The following is a 17,129-nucleotide window of genomic DNA, read 5'->3' on the forward strand; positions in this document are numbered from 1 at the left end:
CAATCCGTTTTCCCATTTTTTTTCTCGGGAGCAACCTTGCATATTCGATATATATATATTTACGTGGAACGTACCGAAAGGTAATATCATCGAATCAAAACGATGTAATTGTCTAGGTAGAAATGTTTTTATGACTATTGTTGATCTTATTACAAAGTATCTTTTTAAGGGTAAGGGAAAATAAAGTTACGTGTGATTTGTTAAGATCAATATTGACAGAATGTTTCTTGTATTCGAATTGTATCGTTGAGTCACTTAGTGTTGTGCTACAAGTATACGGGCGATTATTTATTTATTACGGATAAATCACTGCGCTTGGTTAGCAGTGTATGTCGTGGAAAAATGAAAGTTTTTGTGATTAGCTTACACTAGGTGTACGAGAACGCGTTAAAATTCGTGAGCGACTGACTATAGTGTTGTTTTGTGTGGTGAGGAAGAAATTAAACTGAATTGTATTTTAAGCATGCGTAGTAAGTAACGCAAAACGTTCAAAAGAAAACAGATCTTGTCTAAATATGCAAGAAGAAAGAAACAACACAAGTGTATGTGGGAAGCGACGACACTTAATTTCGTTTTATCTTAAAAACGCACGCGCAGATTTCGAGCAGTAAAACTAATCATTGTGCATTTGTATGTGAGAATGACAGAGGTTACATGCGAAGTGCGGGAGCCGATCGTTTATCTTTCCCTGCCTCAACCGAGACGGTGAGGATCTGCTTCGCCGGTAATTTGACTGCAACGAAACATCTTCAATGTAATCATTGATTCGGAAACGCATGTGATTGAACAGGTTCCAGGAAATGACGTGAACAGTGGAGAACTTTAATCATCCCTTGACAAAGCCTCCTCGCATACACACTACAGTGACTTTCACTTTACACACATACGCGCGCCAAAGTCCTTGACGAGATTCTCCAAGTACAATAGCTACGATAGTGCCAACTCCCTGTGTTTCGTATTCCTCCCTCCAGGGAGTGAGTTCGCTTTGGCGTGTGATAGAGGTAAGTTGTTTGGGAGGCACGGGTTAAGATGCTAGTGTGTTTCACTAAGAATATGTGATAAATACGATGTGTTTTACAAGTGTACTTCGCATGTACGCTCGTGTGATTACGCCGAACAGGTAAGTGATAGATGTAACCTTGTAATGTCTTAAGAAGTTGCAATCGGAACAGTTGCCTCTTTGTTAATTTTCGACACAGGGATTTGGAAAAGCCATTTATGTCTATTGTTTACTTAAATACACTTGGTTTTTCCTACGGCTCAGCGCAAGCGTTCTTGAGAGCTCTGAAGCTTTGTCTAATCGGATTCATTAACGAAGGATCCGGGAATTATGCGTTCATTGCTGGCTGCCATATTTTTGTGGAGTAAGGCATCTTTTGTGGAAGGTAAATTTACAATGAATCATGTGGTTCCAAAATGTAGCGTGCTCGTGTACGATGTGTGGTTTGACATATCGATTGTAATACAATAAGAAAACATACAAGATTTGACTTCGTATGTTTTTCAGTTCACTTTCTTGAGGAGATGTTGCCGAAACCTGGAGGCTTATAGAAACAGAGGGACAAACAATCATTTGTTTAGAAAATGTGTGTTGTGTTTCGCGGTATCGCTCGGCGGCTCAAAGGGTTACGATGGATGCACATGTAGTAAGTTGTATGACAGAAAGTGTCGGTAAAAAGTGTTTTTTCTTTTTTTCTTTTTTCTTAAGAATTGCAATCTTAAGAAGAAACACCGAGCGGGTGCTTTAAGATGGTGGCGGTGGGGGTGAGTGCGAGATTATGTGAATTATTTTTTTTTCGGTCTTAAAGTTAGAAAATGTAAGAACAGGTGCGTTTCTCGTAAGAATGATTTCGTATTATTATCAGATAAGAAAATTATCATTGATTCACATCTTAAAGATTTTTTTCGTGGTGCCACACCCACGTCAAGGTTTTTATTAGCGAAAAATGTCCCAGATGACAAAATACATAAAAAATAACGAAAGGGTTCAGCGCAAACGTATACCTACAATGGAGATACGAACATTTGTTTACGAAGTGTGGCACGGTCGTGATATTTTAAAAAGTATTGAATGAAAAGTTTCCTGTAGATAAAAGATAAATACATGTTTATGTTCACAATGAATTGAATTATTATCTACATGCTTAAATCAAGTTTTATATAACGTATTATAAGAATAATTTGTCTTTGTTTCAGACTTACCGCCACCGAACGACAAAATATGAGTGTGGGGTTTCATCGCAAGACACGATAATTTATGGGCCAACAAAAGGTAACGTACTTAACGATTATTACTAAAATGTTAATACCCAGTGTAGATTTATTTTGTGTCGCATGAATTCTGTGTTTGTTTTTGTTTCTGGAAGAAATATTGCTTTCTCTGAATACTTATTGCGGCGGATCGCAAATCAATATTGCTTCGTGCTCGCAGTAGAAACAAGGGTTTTTAGCGTCTTTATATTCCGTATTGTGGGTTTTGGGAATATTTCAAAGGATTAACGTACATTTCTGTTTCGAGTAAAGATTATACTAATTTTTGTAGTTTCCATTAGAAAGGCGGATTATTCGGTTGTACCTAATACACTCAAAAAATGTTCCTTGCACTTAAAAAGTGAGTGTGATGCTTATAGTGACACGTTAAGAAGCGTTATAAAATGCTAGTATCCCTCTTTCCCGGTTCGGGAAGTTTTGACATGTAGTAGCATATAAACACCTCTGTGCCTAAAATAATTGTTGGTGCCTATTGAAAGTTAATGTTCGAACCTAACCTTGTTAGTAAATATGAAAAAGGTGCATATGCCTAAACTTGTGATAGTCAGTCATTGTAACTTGCTAACATTGGCGCGGTAGGCCTACTCCACAGCTGTAGGATTCTGGTTGATTGTCGGCTACACAATACCTGTTCGATAATGCCTAACATAGAACTGTGTATAAATTCCATTCTTGGGGCATTTGTTTCTGGAAATATTTTAGGATTCTTTTTTCGTGGTTTTATAAATTGCAATATATATATATATATTTTTTTTTTTAACGTAATTTTGTCATGAAAGTTTAGTACTGTATGGTGTATTTCGTTCAGCGCTTGCTGGGATTGAATCCGGGACAATCGATTTATATGACGTGACAGAATTAGCTCAGAAATGAAGAAACAGTTTCTGGAACTATATAACTGAATAACCAAATAATATGTTGTGATGCCTTTTAAATGAGAACATGACCGTGCTTTTTTATTTTTATTTTTCTCTATTCATATTAAAAGTTGTTTCCAATGGGTTTGAATGACAATTTTGTTGCAAATAAAAATGCACGAATGTTGTGTTTTAAACTCAAATTGGTTAGAGAGGAAAGTTTACATTATTACATGTTTCACGAATAACGTTGTTGAGAAATGTTTAAAAAAAAAAAAAAAAAAAAAAAAAAAAAAAAAAAAAAAAAAAAAAAAATGTTTACGTTTCGAAGCTGTCTTCGGCTGCATCAACGGAAGCCACTGAGATATTATTCCGTGCAATCGCCTGTCTATCATTCTGTGAGGTAACTTCTATACTTCACTAGAAGAGATTCTGTTGCGTGAGTGCGAAAATGTATACGTCGTTAGTTAACTCGGTTGAAACTTCGAAAACACTTTTTAGTTTGTTAGTAGCTTGTTTGGCATAGTTCAGTTCAATGTGTAGGAAAATCAGTAAATTTTCAGTTGAACTTTTTTTTTTTTTTTTTTTTTTTTTATATTTTATTTAACGAATTTAGAAAGTATGCTTGTATTAAGATTCAACCACTCGATGTTAGCTGTTGTTTGTTTTGCTGTTTGCTATTATATTTTGAATTATGTTTTTCGTCTTCTTTTATTATTGAATATTTAAAAAGTAAACACAATTAAATATATATGACGCGAAATTCCACTAATAAAATAAGCAGAAAATAGAATATTAGAAACAGGAGAACATGTAGAAATCCTAGGGTTAACGGCCTTTTCTTTCAAGGGGGAGGGGGAGGGAGCGAAGGAACTGCTCCAACCTTGGGGATATGTTTTGTACTCATAAATTGTAGACTGACTATAGAATTCGTGCTAGGTGCCAAAATGAACATGTTGAGATAAAGCCCAGAGTTTACTTCAGAACTTGTACCATATAAGTCCACGCGCATTCTTCTGGCGATTATTTGAACTACTTCCACAGTGAATACTAGATAGTCTGATTTTAGCTGAACAGTGTTAGGCATATAGCTCACATTTTGACAGTAAACTGAACTTTTCCATTTTTGACTCAACACGGATTTCATTTTCAGTCTATAATTGTTGGTCAGTTTTGTTTTATCTATTTGTTGACATATTATGCTATACAATTATTGTAATTTCTGATGACAATTGCTGTATTTTAACAGTGGCACTGTGTCGTTTTTATTACTCCAGAATTGGAAAATAATTTTAAATACTTAGCTATCAAAATTAGTATTGTTTATTTGGCTGGATGTTCAAGTAAACACTGCTGGTTTGAAGTCAGTTATTAATTTTATTATTATTATTATTATTATTATTATTATTATTAAGAGTTCCTTAATCGAATAGACACATTCTATAGTTGAGTTCTGTAACTGAATATATACATGAAATTATATAATAGGCCTATAAATTTGCCAAAATAATAATAATAATATAATGAAATAAAATAAAACAAAGAGTTTTAAGAATGATCAAAAAATTAGATCAAAAGATAGCGATTTTGACCAATAATTAGTTTTCGGATCAGGGGCTACAAACGAAAATTTTTGAACGGCTCCTAAATAGAGTTTTCGTATATTCTACAGAATAAGGACATCATACTGAGTTAACTGATAGTTTGGGTTCGGCTTCACTATATGTAGTTCTCCAGATATAAAGGCCTACAACAAAAAAAATTTTTGATTGAAATATATTGGATTTTCTCATCCAATAAAAATAGTGGCTTTGACCTTTCACATTCGTATCTGGATAAATGTAGTAATGGATGCGATAATCTCTCCTTTCTTTCTGGTACCACAGGTATAAACATAATTATGCTACCAAGATGGAAATTGTTCAGTGCTGTAGAAAAATAAATAAATAATAATAAAAAAATATTGATAATAAATAATATAAATAAATAGAAAGGAATTTGGGATTTGTTTTCAAATATTTTAAAATTTAAAGTATTTATGTGTTAATTATTTTTAAATCGATTGAGTTTATGCGAATAAACATAACACTTAGTTTTGTTTTTCGTAGGTTCCCTGTACCAGAAAACCATTTATTTGTAATTTCACATAAAGTATAAATTATGCCACAAGTAGAATTATCTAAAATTGTATTACAGTTACATTAAAACTTCGAAAAACATTAAGTAATTTTGTTTTTAATTCTATGACCATAATAATATACTGAATACCAATGACTTAAATTATTCTAAAATGTATGATTTTATTTTGATGATTTTGGTGTATTTAGTGATTTCTGAGCCGTAGCAGAAATATAATTCTTGTGAGATAGATATATAAATTAGTTCCGTTAGCAAGTATTTGTCGTTATTAAATACTCTTGGTAATTTATTTTGTATTTTGTATTTTCCGCCAGCTTTTACCTCTTAAATAATAATGTGCACATCAGTTAGAAATAAATTATATCTTAACTTTCTGGGCACCAATTGATCTTAGTGTTACGTAACTGTGTAATGGCATTTTCTAAATTAATAATAATGATCATAATAACCTTACAGTGTGAATATATTTATCCAAGTAATATTTTATGAAGTTATAGTTTGACAATTGATGTATTTTGGTTACGTTTATAATGTTTTTATGACAGTGGTAGGATAATCTCGTAGTTGGGGAACTGATTTTAATAGCAGTTATCTACGTTTTATATTCGGTTATTATGGACGAATAATTATGATAGTCCTGTGTGATTATTTTGCTCACCATATAATGAGCGACTGAAGATAACAGGAGGCGATATCGACAGCGTGTCGCTGGAATAAATACATTGGTATTGTAATGTTACTTAGTAATGTCAGTAAACAATCTATGCGTTTTCTAGGAATTTTTGTGCAGATTAACAGGAACATGAAACTTCTCTTCCTTAGGAACGTTCTACAAGGCAATAATTTCTCCTAAAATAGAGTATCGTTCACGTATCTGTACATTGTCAGCTCCTACAAACCTATCCCGTGTAAACTGAGTTCTAAACTTCTTCCATAGTACGTTTCAGAGTACCTCGCACACGTGGGATGACAAAACACTAAATATTCAACCATCTGACACTCGTCATAAAATCAGTGATCTCAAATATCTCTACAAATTCACACATGGCCAGTCCACATCCGAAATGTTACTCTCAGAATTGTATTTGCGAATTCCTTTCAGACAAACACGTTCTAGATTGTCAATAGTTCAACGCTTTCTGTTCTACAGGTTTGCTAAGTTTATAATGAAATGTCAGATTACTTAGATTTATTTCATTCTGAAGCAACATATAACTCTGCACTATGACGTCATTTTAATGGGTAAATTCTAGTCAGCTATTGTCAACCTTTCTTGCTATTAGATATTATTAGTATTACGGATAGCTGTATCCGAAATTATGTTCGTAAATAAATAAAGAAATAAATATTATTTGGTTAAGAAAAATGTGACAATAGCTTAATAACAAGAAATAACAATGAATCATATTTTGCGTAACCAGCAGTAGGCCTACATATTTAGATATGAGTATATGAATACAAAAGAACACAGATTACAGCCCCGTCTCACATTTATTTATTGTTTGATTCGTATAGTTGCAGATACAAGTCATTGCTCATTTTACGTGAAAAAACAATCCAATTTTACCAGAGTTTACTGGATTTTATGTTTTTTTTTTTTTCAGAAATGAGACTTTTAATAAATTAATTTTGTTGAGCGCAAGAAAATTATGTGGCTGAGTGTAAATCTTTGTGGCTAATTTTCGAGAAAATCAACAAAATGAAATGAGTTATGAAGATAAAAAATTATGAAGAGCGAAAAAGTGCATGACTGGCCCGGGACTCGAACCCGGGATGTTTGGTATACCATTCCAATGCGTTGACCACTACACCACCTACTCCTCTCGCAGAACAACCAAACGTTTTTTTTTCTGTTGAAGTGTTTTTTTTTTCTTTCTTTGTCAGACCACATGGGTTGTGCTTGGACAATCCAGTATTATAATAAAAACGGATGCTATATGAGAATCACTCCATCTGTTAATATAATTTGGAGACTAAAGCACACTGGCATTAAACTCTTCATTATAGGACAGAATTTTTCTCTAAATCTTTCTTCATTTATTTATTTACAAATATAATTCCAGATACAGCTGAACGTCAATTTATACTGGAATATCAAACAAGTCTAAGAGATAACATGTAATGATAATAATTTATTTACGCTTTTTCTATTTACGCGGGTCGTCATGACAGTATACAATATCTTAATAAGGTACAGCCCATATTAATAAGACAAAGCCCAAAATTCTGGTTAACGATGCCCAAAGATAAAAATATGGTTAGGGATAAAATTGTCTTCTCGAGAGAAAGGAATGTTTATAGGTTGAAAACTGTCATTTGTTAGCAATCAGATGCATTTTGATACTTTGTATTCTATGGAATAAAATATTAGAAAACATACTGGATAGTAGCAGTTCATATACATTGTTTCTTCATCTTTCCTACTGCTTGTAAATATTTTACATAAAATAGAAATATACATACATATTTATTTAACAATCACCAGATACAGCTCAGAGGCCATTTTATACTGGATATCTAACAACAACATTAACATTGGGAAGGTATCTCGCCAGGGCTTGTCTTAGTAGGTACCAACCCGGCATTTGCCTGGTCGAATTGAGGGAAAACCCCAATCAGGATGGTCGGCAGCGGGGATCGAACCCGCGACCTCCCGAATGCGACGCCAACGCTCTACCACTTGAGCTACTTCGCTCGGTATATAAAACAACTTAAAATTGGTGCGAAATATTCTGTGCCCACAGAAATTGGAGATACTGTAAGTAATAGTAATATTAAATAGTGCCGGACGATGTTCAAAATTTATGACCCAGGTTACTCTTGGTCATTCTAATTAAATTGTTTGGATTTCAGCTTTGGTTTCAAGAATCGATCCATCTTCTTAAAATTTAATAATATTAATAATAAAAAGTATCAGTAAATTTCACTTTTCGCAATATTTGAATGTCCAGTTTTCCTTGTAAAAATGGCCGCAGTGAACCGTATTTTACATAGCGAGTGAAGAACATCATGAGAGATAGTATGGGATAAGTAAATTATTAGAAAAACAAGAATTTGCGGCTGTTCCGATAGGATAAAACAACTATATGTGTGTTAGCTACTTTGTAAGTTATAATTTGTAAATTTCGTTATGTCATTTTATTGAAGTTATCTTGGACAAAATAGGATTCGTTATGAGCTTTCCGTTGCTTACTGATATAAGTTTACAAGAAATACATACAATTCTGAAACATTAAGTGGAAGATACTGTATTTAAATTTATATTTTAAGGTAATAATAGCTGTAGGTTGTTATTTTCATTAACCATTGTGTATGCTGTCACTTTGCTAATAAAATAAAACATGAAATCTTTCTTATGCCCTGTATGGTAAAAGAGACGAATGATTAATGAAGTGAGAATGTGGGAGGAAACGGGAGAACCCGGATAAAACCTACAGACACTTTGTCAACCACGAACTTGCATAGGCTGGGATCGAACTAGGAACCCCTTGCACAAGAAATGATATGCTCTGTGTCATGATAAAAGGGATAATAGAAAATATTTTTTATGGTAATAGATGGCATACTTTTCGGTTAGAAATGACATTCTTTTACCACAAAAGCAGTTTGTTTTTTTCGATATTTCTCTAAAACTACGAATGAGAAGCTGTCCTTGAACTTTTTTTTTTTTTTTTTTTTTTTTTTTTTTTTTTAAAGCTCTTTGAGATCTATCGATGGATGAATGTCCTTTCTTCAGAGTTTTTTTGACATGCCAATATTATTGTAGAATTTCTGAAATGCGAACATTTATGAATTTTTATTACAGATATTAATCCTAATTCAAGGTCCATTACACATCAGCTCTAAAACATTGTCTTCTCTAAGCTTAATTAATGGTGTTCTGCCTTCCAGTGTACTGCTTCCGTTCGGTTCGAACTTTATTAAAACTTAAAAAATATTTATTTTCTTTATTTACTACTGTCAATTACCGCTTCCCTGGCTTAAAATACGAAAAATTAGCAATATATTCCGGGGGCCGCGGTGCCTCAGTGGTAGAGCGTTCACTTCTGGTGCTTGGGGTCCCGGGTTCGATCCCAGCATCCGCCAAGTGAACTTTGTGGTGGACAAGTACCGTGTGCGTGGGTTTTCTCAGGGTTCTCCCGTTTCCTCCCACTTTATTCATACCACCACTTTATTCATTACTCATCATCACCGTCTCCTTTAGCCTCGCCGGCATAACCGTGGGACGTAAAACTTAAATATTTCATTTCATTTTTCCGTTAGTCAGTTACTTTTTACTGTTATTCAAGCGCTCTTAAATCGATAGAAACAATGAAAATAGAATGAAAAGTGAGAAAATAATAAGTGATCTATGTAAATAGAAATTAAATATTACTATTGTGGGCTGAATTTTGATTTAAAAGGCATCGGAAATGTTACTGTTCATCTCGGCGACCCCGAAAACTATGGATTCGTTACTAATATGTCATTTTTGATCATATATATATATATCCCCGATCCCCACCCCTCCTAAGTTGCGGGGCTGAATTTAGATTTAAATGGCTTCGGAAGTGTCGCTGTTCATCTCAACACTCCCGAAAATTATGGATTTATCACTAATGTGGGTCATTTTTTATGATAAATATACAGGATGTTTCAAAACAACAACGACCGACAACGTTTGGGAGGCGATTCCTGAACCAAGATAAGACAAAAAGTATAAACTAATCTGTGTGCACAAATGCTAACTTTCGGAGTTATAGGCAGCCGAAAACATGAAGAAAAAAAAAAAAAGAACTTTAAAGGTCCATAGCTCCAAAACTATGGGACCTGCCGTAGTCGGGTCAAGACTTCACTTAAAAACTATTATGTGACCTATCCAAAAATACATGTTCAGAATCCTGAGGTACTCACGAAACAATTTTTATAGAGGGAGTTTGGCTACAGGCATATAATTTGAAGCACTCACCATCTACGTCTATAAAAATTGTTGTGGAAATACCGCAGGATTCTGAAACTTGGATATTTGGATGGGGTACATACTAGTTCCTCTGTGAAATCTTGACCCGACTACGGTAAGTACCGTAGTTTTGAAGTTATGGACCTTTAAAGTTCATTTTTTCATATTTTCGGCAGCCTATAACTCCGAAAGGAAGCATTTGTGCACCCAGGTTGGTCTATACTTTTTGTCTTATCTTGGTGTCAGGAATCACATCCAAAACGTTGTCGGTGTTTTGAAACACCCTGTATATATATCCCCCTCCCCTTCCCTTAAGTTGCAAAGTGAAATGACAAAGATCATCCCAGGCCTGAACCTCATCTATGTTGAAAATTAGATCGAGATCGGTGGAGTGATTCAAAATTTATTAAGTCACAAACGTAGTCAATTTCATTTTTATTTCTATAGATTTAGGAACATAATTCCAGATAACAGCTGAACGCCAGTTACACTGAATATCTAACATCTATAAATTATAAGGCTTTTGTACATTCTTTTGAAGTTCGTAACTTGTTTAACCTTACTTTTGCTAGACACACTTAAATTTTATTCTCTCATTTTTCATTTCATTTTACCGACGTTGTGGACACCTACTGAAGTTATCTTATGAGAGTATATATGATGGGGAGACCCTCGTATATCTAAATGGATTGCTGCAACGAAATAGAAAGTAAAGAATATAAAAGGAATCAGAAATCCTTAGACACTGAGACGGTATAGCAAGATGGTTAATATTGCTTAGCAATCAGGAGGTTCGGAATACAAATCATGCGGCCGTCATTGTGATTTTTTTTGGGGTCAGAATTAGTGTGTTCCTTTTCTAATTTTTGTTTTCCAACTGGGAACCGCTTTCATTAGAATATTCTACGAATTATCTTATTCTTGTCCTCTTCGAAACCAAGTTTATCATTTTAAAAATGTTTTGAGCATGTAACATTATTCCAGTGTACTTACATTTTTAAAATAGTATTATTTAAAACTCCCTTAATTATATTTTGGCGTTAAAAGGATTTTTTTTTTAAAAAAAAGGCAATTGAAGGCTACCAAGAGTATTTTATAATTAATGATAACATTGGTGTAAGTTATTAGTATTCAGCTTTTTAAGTGTGTTTTTTAAACTGTATTACATCGCAGTTTGCGATGCAAAAACATGAAAATGCGATACAAATTGAAAAAATGTATCGCAAATGTTGCGATGTATCTTTGCATATTTCATTATTACTGTTATTTCAAGACACTTTGAATGATCGGTCGCTGCAAGAAAAAATGCCTTGACTTTACGTTACAAAAGGGTTCTCCGCTCTCTTTCCTATGCATTAGAGCAATTGCCGTAATGGTACCTTTATTATACAGGCCCTTGGCCATTTTCTTATCGTTTTCCATCAGTAATGATTGAAATGTAAAATATCAAATCAGTTGTGTGTAGAAGGCTTTATGGTAGTCAAGAGGACTCCATATTTATCTCTCAGAATCTTTGGAATGAAGTAACTGATTGGAATTAATTTTCGGTGCTCCGCATAAAATTACCTTCTTTCATTGTCAAAGAAAGTTAAATTAAGATGGGTGAACTTGCACCGAAGTAACTGAAAATAATGTCGCATTGAAGTAACTGACAAAAAGGAAGATAGACACAACTGTGTCACTGCCGTGCCCAGAAACCTAATTTTTGTTATTGCTATTGATCATGGATTAGAAAATAAAATGTCTAGGCCCGTATTGTAGTGAGAATATCCAAGCATTTGGTGGTGGTTCTTACCATGAGGCTACCGTTCACTATAGAATCCGAATCATAAGTGGCCGCGTCGGGAATCGGAACTGAGATTGCGCTTACAAACTGCACGCATGTAAATCACTCGACTGCTTGCAGCGCTGTAAGTACTTCGTGAGAATTATTCTGCTGCAAGGAAGGAGAATTAGGAGCAAAATGTAGGTGTGGAGAAGAACGGAAAACTGAACGGGAGGGTGGAAAAGAAAGCAGTAGTGGAGGGTTGAAAAGGAAGAAGACAATAGTATTGAGATAACTGGGGAGAAACTTGATAATGAGTGCTCGAAGGGAAGTTGATAGAAGGAAAGAAACAACTCCCGAAAATACGGAAAGATTCAACAGTTAAGACTATGAAAGATTCCAAAGTACATGTGTACGAAACTTTGAAAATATTTCGACCAGCCCCACCATTTCTTTTTTTTTTTTAATATTCAATTTTGAACATGATACGATAATTCGGTAAGGGGTGGGGATAGGGGGTCGACATTTTTTTTGAGGTAGTTTTAGGTCAATAACGATCCAATTTGAATCAAGAGCGATTTCACTATCTTACTACGGAAGACCCTTTCGGTGTGTGATTAGAGTCATTGTCTTGATGAAAGATAATTATAAGTTTCTGTCCATTGTTGACTTTTATTGAATCACAAACTTTTCCTTCTCCAAAACCACTCCAAATCATCATACTATTTCCACTTTCTTTATAGATAATGCATGACCGCATCGAGCAGCGCAAGTGGCGGTGCTTTTGGAACGAGTGGATATTCTGTATTTGTAAAGATTCGAAACCTTAACAGGCCCAGACTAAATTTACAAACTATTAGAGAGAACCGTCTTATAGGCCTACTGGCAGGCAGTTACGACTCTAACTTTTAATTCTTACGGGGAGGGGGGTGGAGGAAGAGATTTTTTTTTTTTCGGGAAACGATAGTTTTAGTTTTATATTAGTTTATGTTAATAGTTTTATATTACGTTAAGTTCTACCTTATAACATTATGTCTGGGGGGCAGATGATGACACCGAAGCAGTTTTTTTTTTTTCGGTTCTGGGGGTGAGATCGGGGAGATCAAATGTTAATGCACGTTTCTTCTCTGATTATTTCTAAGAACGCCTAGCTTGTATGCAGCCATTACCAATTTGTTATGCGGGCTTATATAACAGCAGAGGATAAGTACCCGGAGAAATTCTTCAGGATATCCGTCTTCCTCTTTTTATTCAGGTTCTAAATTAAGACCCGGAGACTGTGGGTTGTTTCAGCTATTAATAAATAAACAAGAACGAATTGGGGTTAGCGTATGCAATGCTACTAGGGTTGTCAACTTCTAAATATTAAAAAAAAAAAAAAAAAAATACCTCCATTTATGTCACGGGAGAGAGAGAAAGAGAAGGAGGTTGAAAATTTTCTTTACGCATCTTGCCCCATTATTCCTGTGTACATTTATACTTTTTTTCATGTCAGCGGCTTTTCCTTTTGGTCTCGTAGCAATGAAATTTTCGGAGTTTATACCTCACGCTTATGCCCTTACCCAAGAAGAAACGGATGATCGATGCAAGAATTGGTAGAGTGAACATGTGGAAGGAAACGGGAGCAGTCGAAGAAACCCCCTTGCACAGTTGTCCACCACACACATTGTCTGGAGTCGAACCTGTAAACCCTAGTATAAGTGGTGAGTGCTCTATGACACTGTGTCCCCGCCAATTAAAAGAAAGGAATAAATAAAATGAAATGCAAACAGGTTGCGAAAGTTTGTTTTTAAAATCACTTTAGCTTTTAAAGTCATTGTTTTTAACTCAGTGGAATATACAGGAGCATCAAGAAAGAGTAGACGGGTTTCATAATGATGATGTGCAGGAATGTGGTACTGGAGTTGCTGAATGAAACCTCGTTTTGTTGGATAACTCAGTAGTTTATTCTGTGCTGAAATAATGGAGTGCTGCTGTGAGCATCATTCACAGCACGACATATATTCAGACCATAATCAATTTCATACCGCATTTTGTGGAGCATGTCTGGCATAACTGTACCAATTACCTTGTTGATTCTGGGTTTCAGCTGGTTCGATTATCGATTTTAACACAGTACACAATGTCTTTGATAAAACCCCACAAGAAAAATTCAGTGGTGTGAGGTTGGGAGTTCTTTGGGGTCAAGAAATCGGTTCTTGACGTCTGATTCATTGATCTCCGAAACACTTGGAAAGGACGAGAAACAATACGCTCAAAGTAAAGATAATTTTAAAAGTAGGTGTTTCCATGGCCTCGATTTCTGGTAGAACAAGCATCTTCAATTTACCCAGGTGCGAATGAAAGGTAGCTGTTTATCGGCGAAGAACCGGGGCCCAAAAATTTGATTCTTCGTCCGACCACACCAGACATTGACTTTAGAGAATACAGGTAAAAATTGATCAGTGGTATCAATTCTCTGAAGCATATATTTTGTCAAGGTATAGTGCATTTGGTTCTATTAAACTTGTTTTTGTACTCGTATTATTTGAGTTTCCAAAAAAGCGGCGTATCATTTAACCACCCAAGTGACAACACGAAACTCACCTTGTGTTGTTTCTGACAATACAGATTTAAAAGATTTTCTCTGAGTTACTCAGGGGGAATGTTTCAAAGGAATTTTTACCGTACTGTTAATAATATATAATTTTAATATATTATTAATATAATATTAATATATATTAATTAATATATATATATTAATATATTAATATAATTAATATTATTATATATTAATAATATATTAATATATTAATAATATATAATTTTAAAATTTCAAGTAATTCGAAGATTATTATGAGAAACATTTTGAGAAAGAGGTTTTTTAAAGTTACGAATCCAATGAAATATTTTTGAAAGATCTTTTCCAAATTACTCTGCAATGAGTGGAATATTTTGAGAAGACATTATCCAGATTATTCTAAAATCAGTGAAATATTTTAATCCAGGTTATTCTGAAATAAATTAAATATTGGAGAGAAGTTTAACCAATACATATAAGTCCACTTGAAGACAAATATTTTTGTTACTCCAAAATTAAATAAGATATTTTAAAAATAGCTTCTCCAAATTATTCTGAAACTAATGGAATATATTTGAAAGATCTTTTCTACTTATTCTAAAGTTAATGAAACATTAAAAGACAATTCTCAAATAAATGTTTTCTAAGTTTCTGTAATGAAATATCTTATTTTTCTCTAAAATTAATGCTCATTTTAAAATCACCTTTCCCAAATAACTATGAGGTCAATGAAATATATATATATATATATATATATATATATATATATATATATATATATATATATATATATATATATATATATATATATATATATATATATTTAAAAAAATTCTCCAAGTTACCCTAAAATTAATTGAATGTTAAGTACTTTTCTAAGCTATTTTAAAATTTTTGTATGTGTCAAGTATTTTATCCAGGTTATTCTGAAATAATCTAATTAAAAAAAAAATACTTGTTAAAAATTAATTGAAAATTTTAAAATTATCTTTACGTAGTTACCTTGAACTTTTTACTGTAGAATATTTATAAGAAATGTTTTCAATTTATTTTAACATCCATGAGGTATTTTAAACATGTTTTCTAGACGTTATTCTAAAATTGGAATTAGGCTGGCTTCTTGTCCCTTGACCAATCAGTTGCAAGCAACAGACTCCATTTATTTCATTGGGAACCTTTGATGAGCCGCAGACGAACTTCAGTCCAAAACAGTAAGGCGAATACCTAAGCGTCTTCGCTAAACTCACTCCCACTTTTTTTTTTTTTTTTTATATAATTTTAATGAATAACTTAAAGAGTGAAGAATATTAGAAATGTAGAAAGTAAACAAGGTTTTATGTATAAAATGTTATTACGAGGGATGATCGGGAAAAAAGTACAAGGCATAAAACTTTCATTTTATATACTGTAACTTAACGAAAATTTATTTGTAGATTAATAACGTGTCTGTCATGGTGCAGTTTTGAAGATTTCGGATTCTGATTATGTATATCCGCGAAGCAGACTTAAAAATTATGACTCATCTGGAAAATTAGTCAACAGTAGAAGTGAGGTCAGTGGTCTCGGTTCCTGTGGGCCAAAAACACTACATCTGTTGACATTCATAGGCAGATTGCAGGGAGGGGTAAATTTCAAAGCAACATGGAGGGAAATGGTGTCGTGCATGAAAGACGGACCCAATATTGTTAATGGCAACCCTGGACACAACGGTACACCCAGTACTTGAACCATTGACATTACACTTAGAACGACTAGAGCACCGCTTCTACAGCCCTGACCTAGCCCCCAGTGACGTTCACCTTTTCCCTGTTCTAAAGCAAAAAAATGACTGCAGCATTATCTGGCGTGTGATTATGTCAAAACCGCTGTCTGACGGTAGCTACGAGAACTTGAGGCGGATTTCTATACAAATGGTATTAAAGTTTTTATCTGCCGTTGTGAGAAGCGGTTGAACAAAAACTGTGATTACATCGCGGACTATTGCTGAGTATCTTCTATCATCAGGTGTGTTGATCTTCCAGATTTTTTTTTTTTTTTTTTATATCATTCCTCCTATACATGAATTGTTTTCATACATTTCGGATAGTGTATAAATTTGGGTGCCCGATAATTATGACATCATAAACTGCACGCCCAAATTTCTTGTGTATAAGGAAAGTTTTGGAAAATATTTTTATTTACTAGTGTTTTGTAGACTGCCTTACTTATACATTTTTTTATATTCTTGATTTTTTTTTTCATTCCCTATAAGTTCAAGACATTAGAAGTGAGCATAGGGAAAAATCCGAAACAAACGACACACTGTTCTTCGTAAGAATCAGAGAATTTCTGCGAAATTTATGTCATAATTTTCCATTGTTTCGATCTTAACTGCTTTCAACCCCAAGCATTGGGTACCGTTTAAGAAAACACTCTTTGTATCGCATCATGAAATACATTCAGGGAAGTTTTATGAAAACTCGATAATTTCTATCAGTAATCTACAAATAAATTAATCTACAAATAAATTTTCGTTAAAAGTGTATTTATTTTACTTAGAAGATAGTGTGAATCCACCCCTTGCAATTCACATTTCAGCTGTAAACAATAGGAGTAAGT

The 17,129-nt window shown here is 33.8% G+C and overlaps 1 protein-coding gene across 9 annotated transcripts in view; it reads left to right on the forward strand.

The window, feature by feature from the left end:
• Positions 1-17,129, forward strand: part of lov (BTB/POZ domain-containing jim lovell protein) — a 261,400-nt gene that overhangs the window by 118,281 nt on the left and 125,990 nt on the right. For 5 of the 9 annotated variants that reach the window (XM_081760469.1, XM_081760467.1, XM_081760460.1 and 2 more), the window contains exon 2: positions 2,197-2,272. The gene's annotated coding sequence lies outside the window, so the exon portion shown is untranslated. Of the gene's footprint in view, positions 1-625; positions 1,121-1,242; positions 1,386-1,481; positions 1,647-2,196; positions 2,273-17,129 lie in introns of those variants that run through there. The other 4 variants (XM_081760461.1, XM_081760462.1, XM_081760463.1 and 1 more) reach the window with 4 other exon arrangements.

This window comes from Thermobia domestica, chromosome 5 (assembly GCF_964235325.1).
Source record: "Thermobia domestica chromosome 5, izTheDome1.hap1.1, whole genome shotgun sequence".
Classification (NCBI taxonomy): domain Eukaryota; kingdom Metazoa; phylum Arthropoda; class Insecta; order Zygentoma; family Lepismatidae; genus Thermobia; species Thermobia domestica.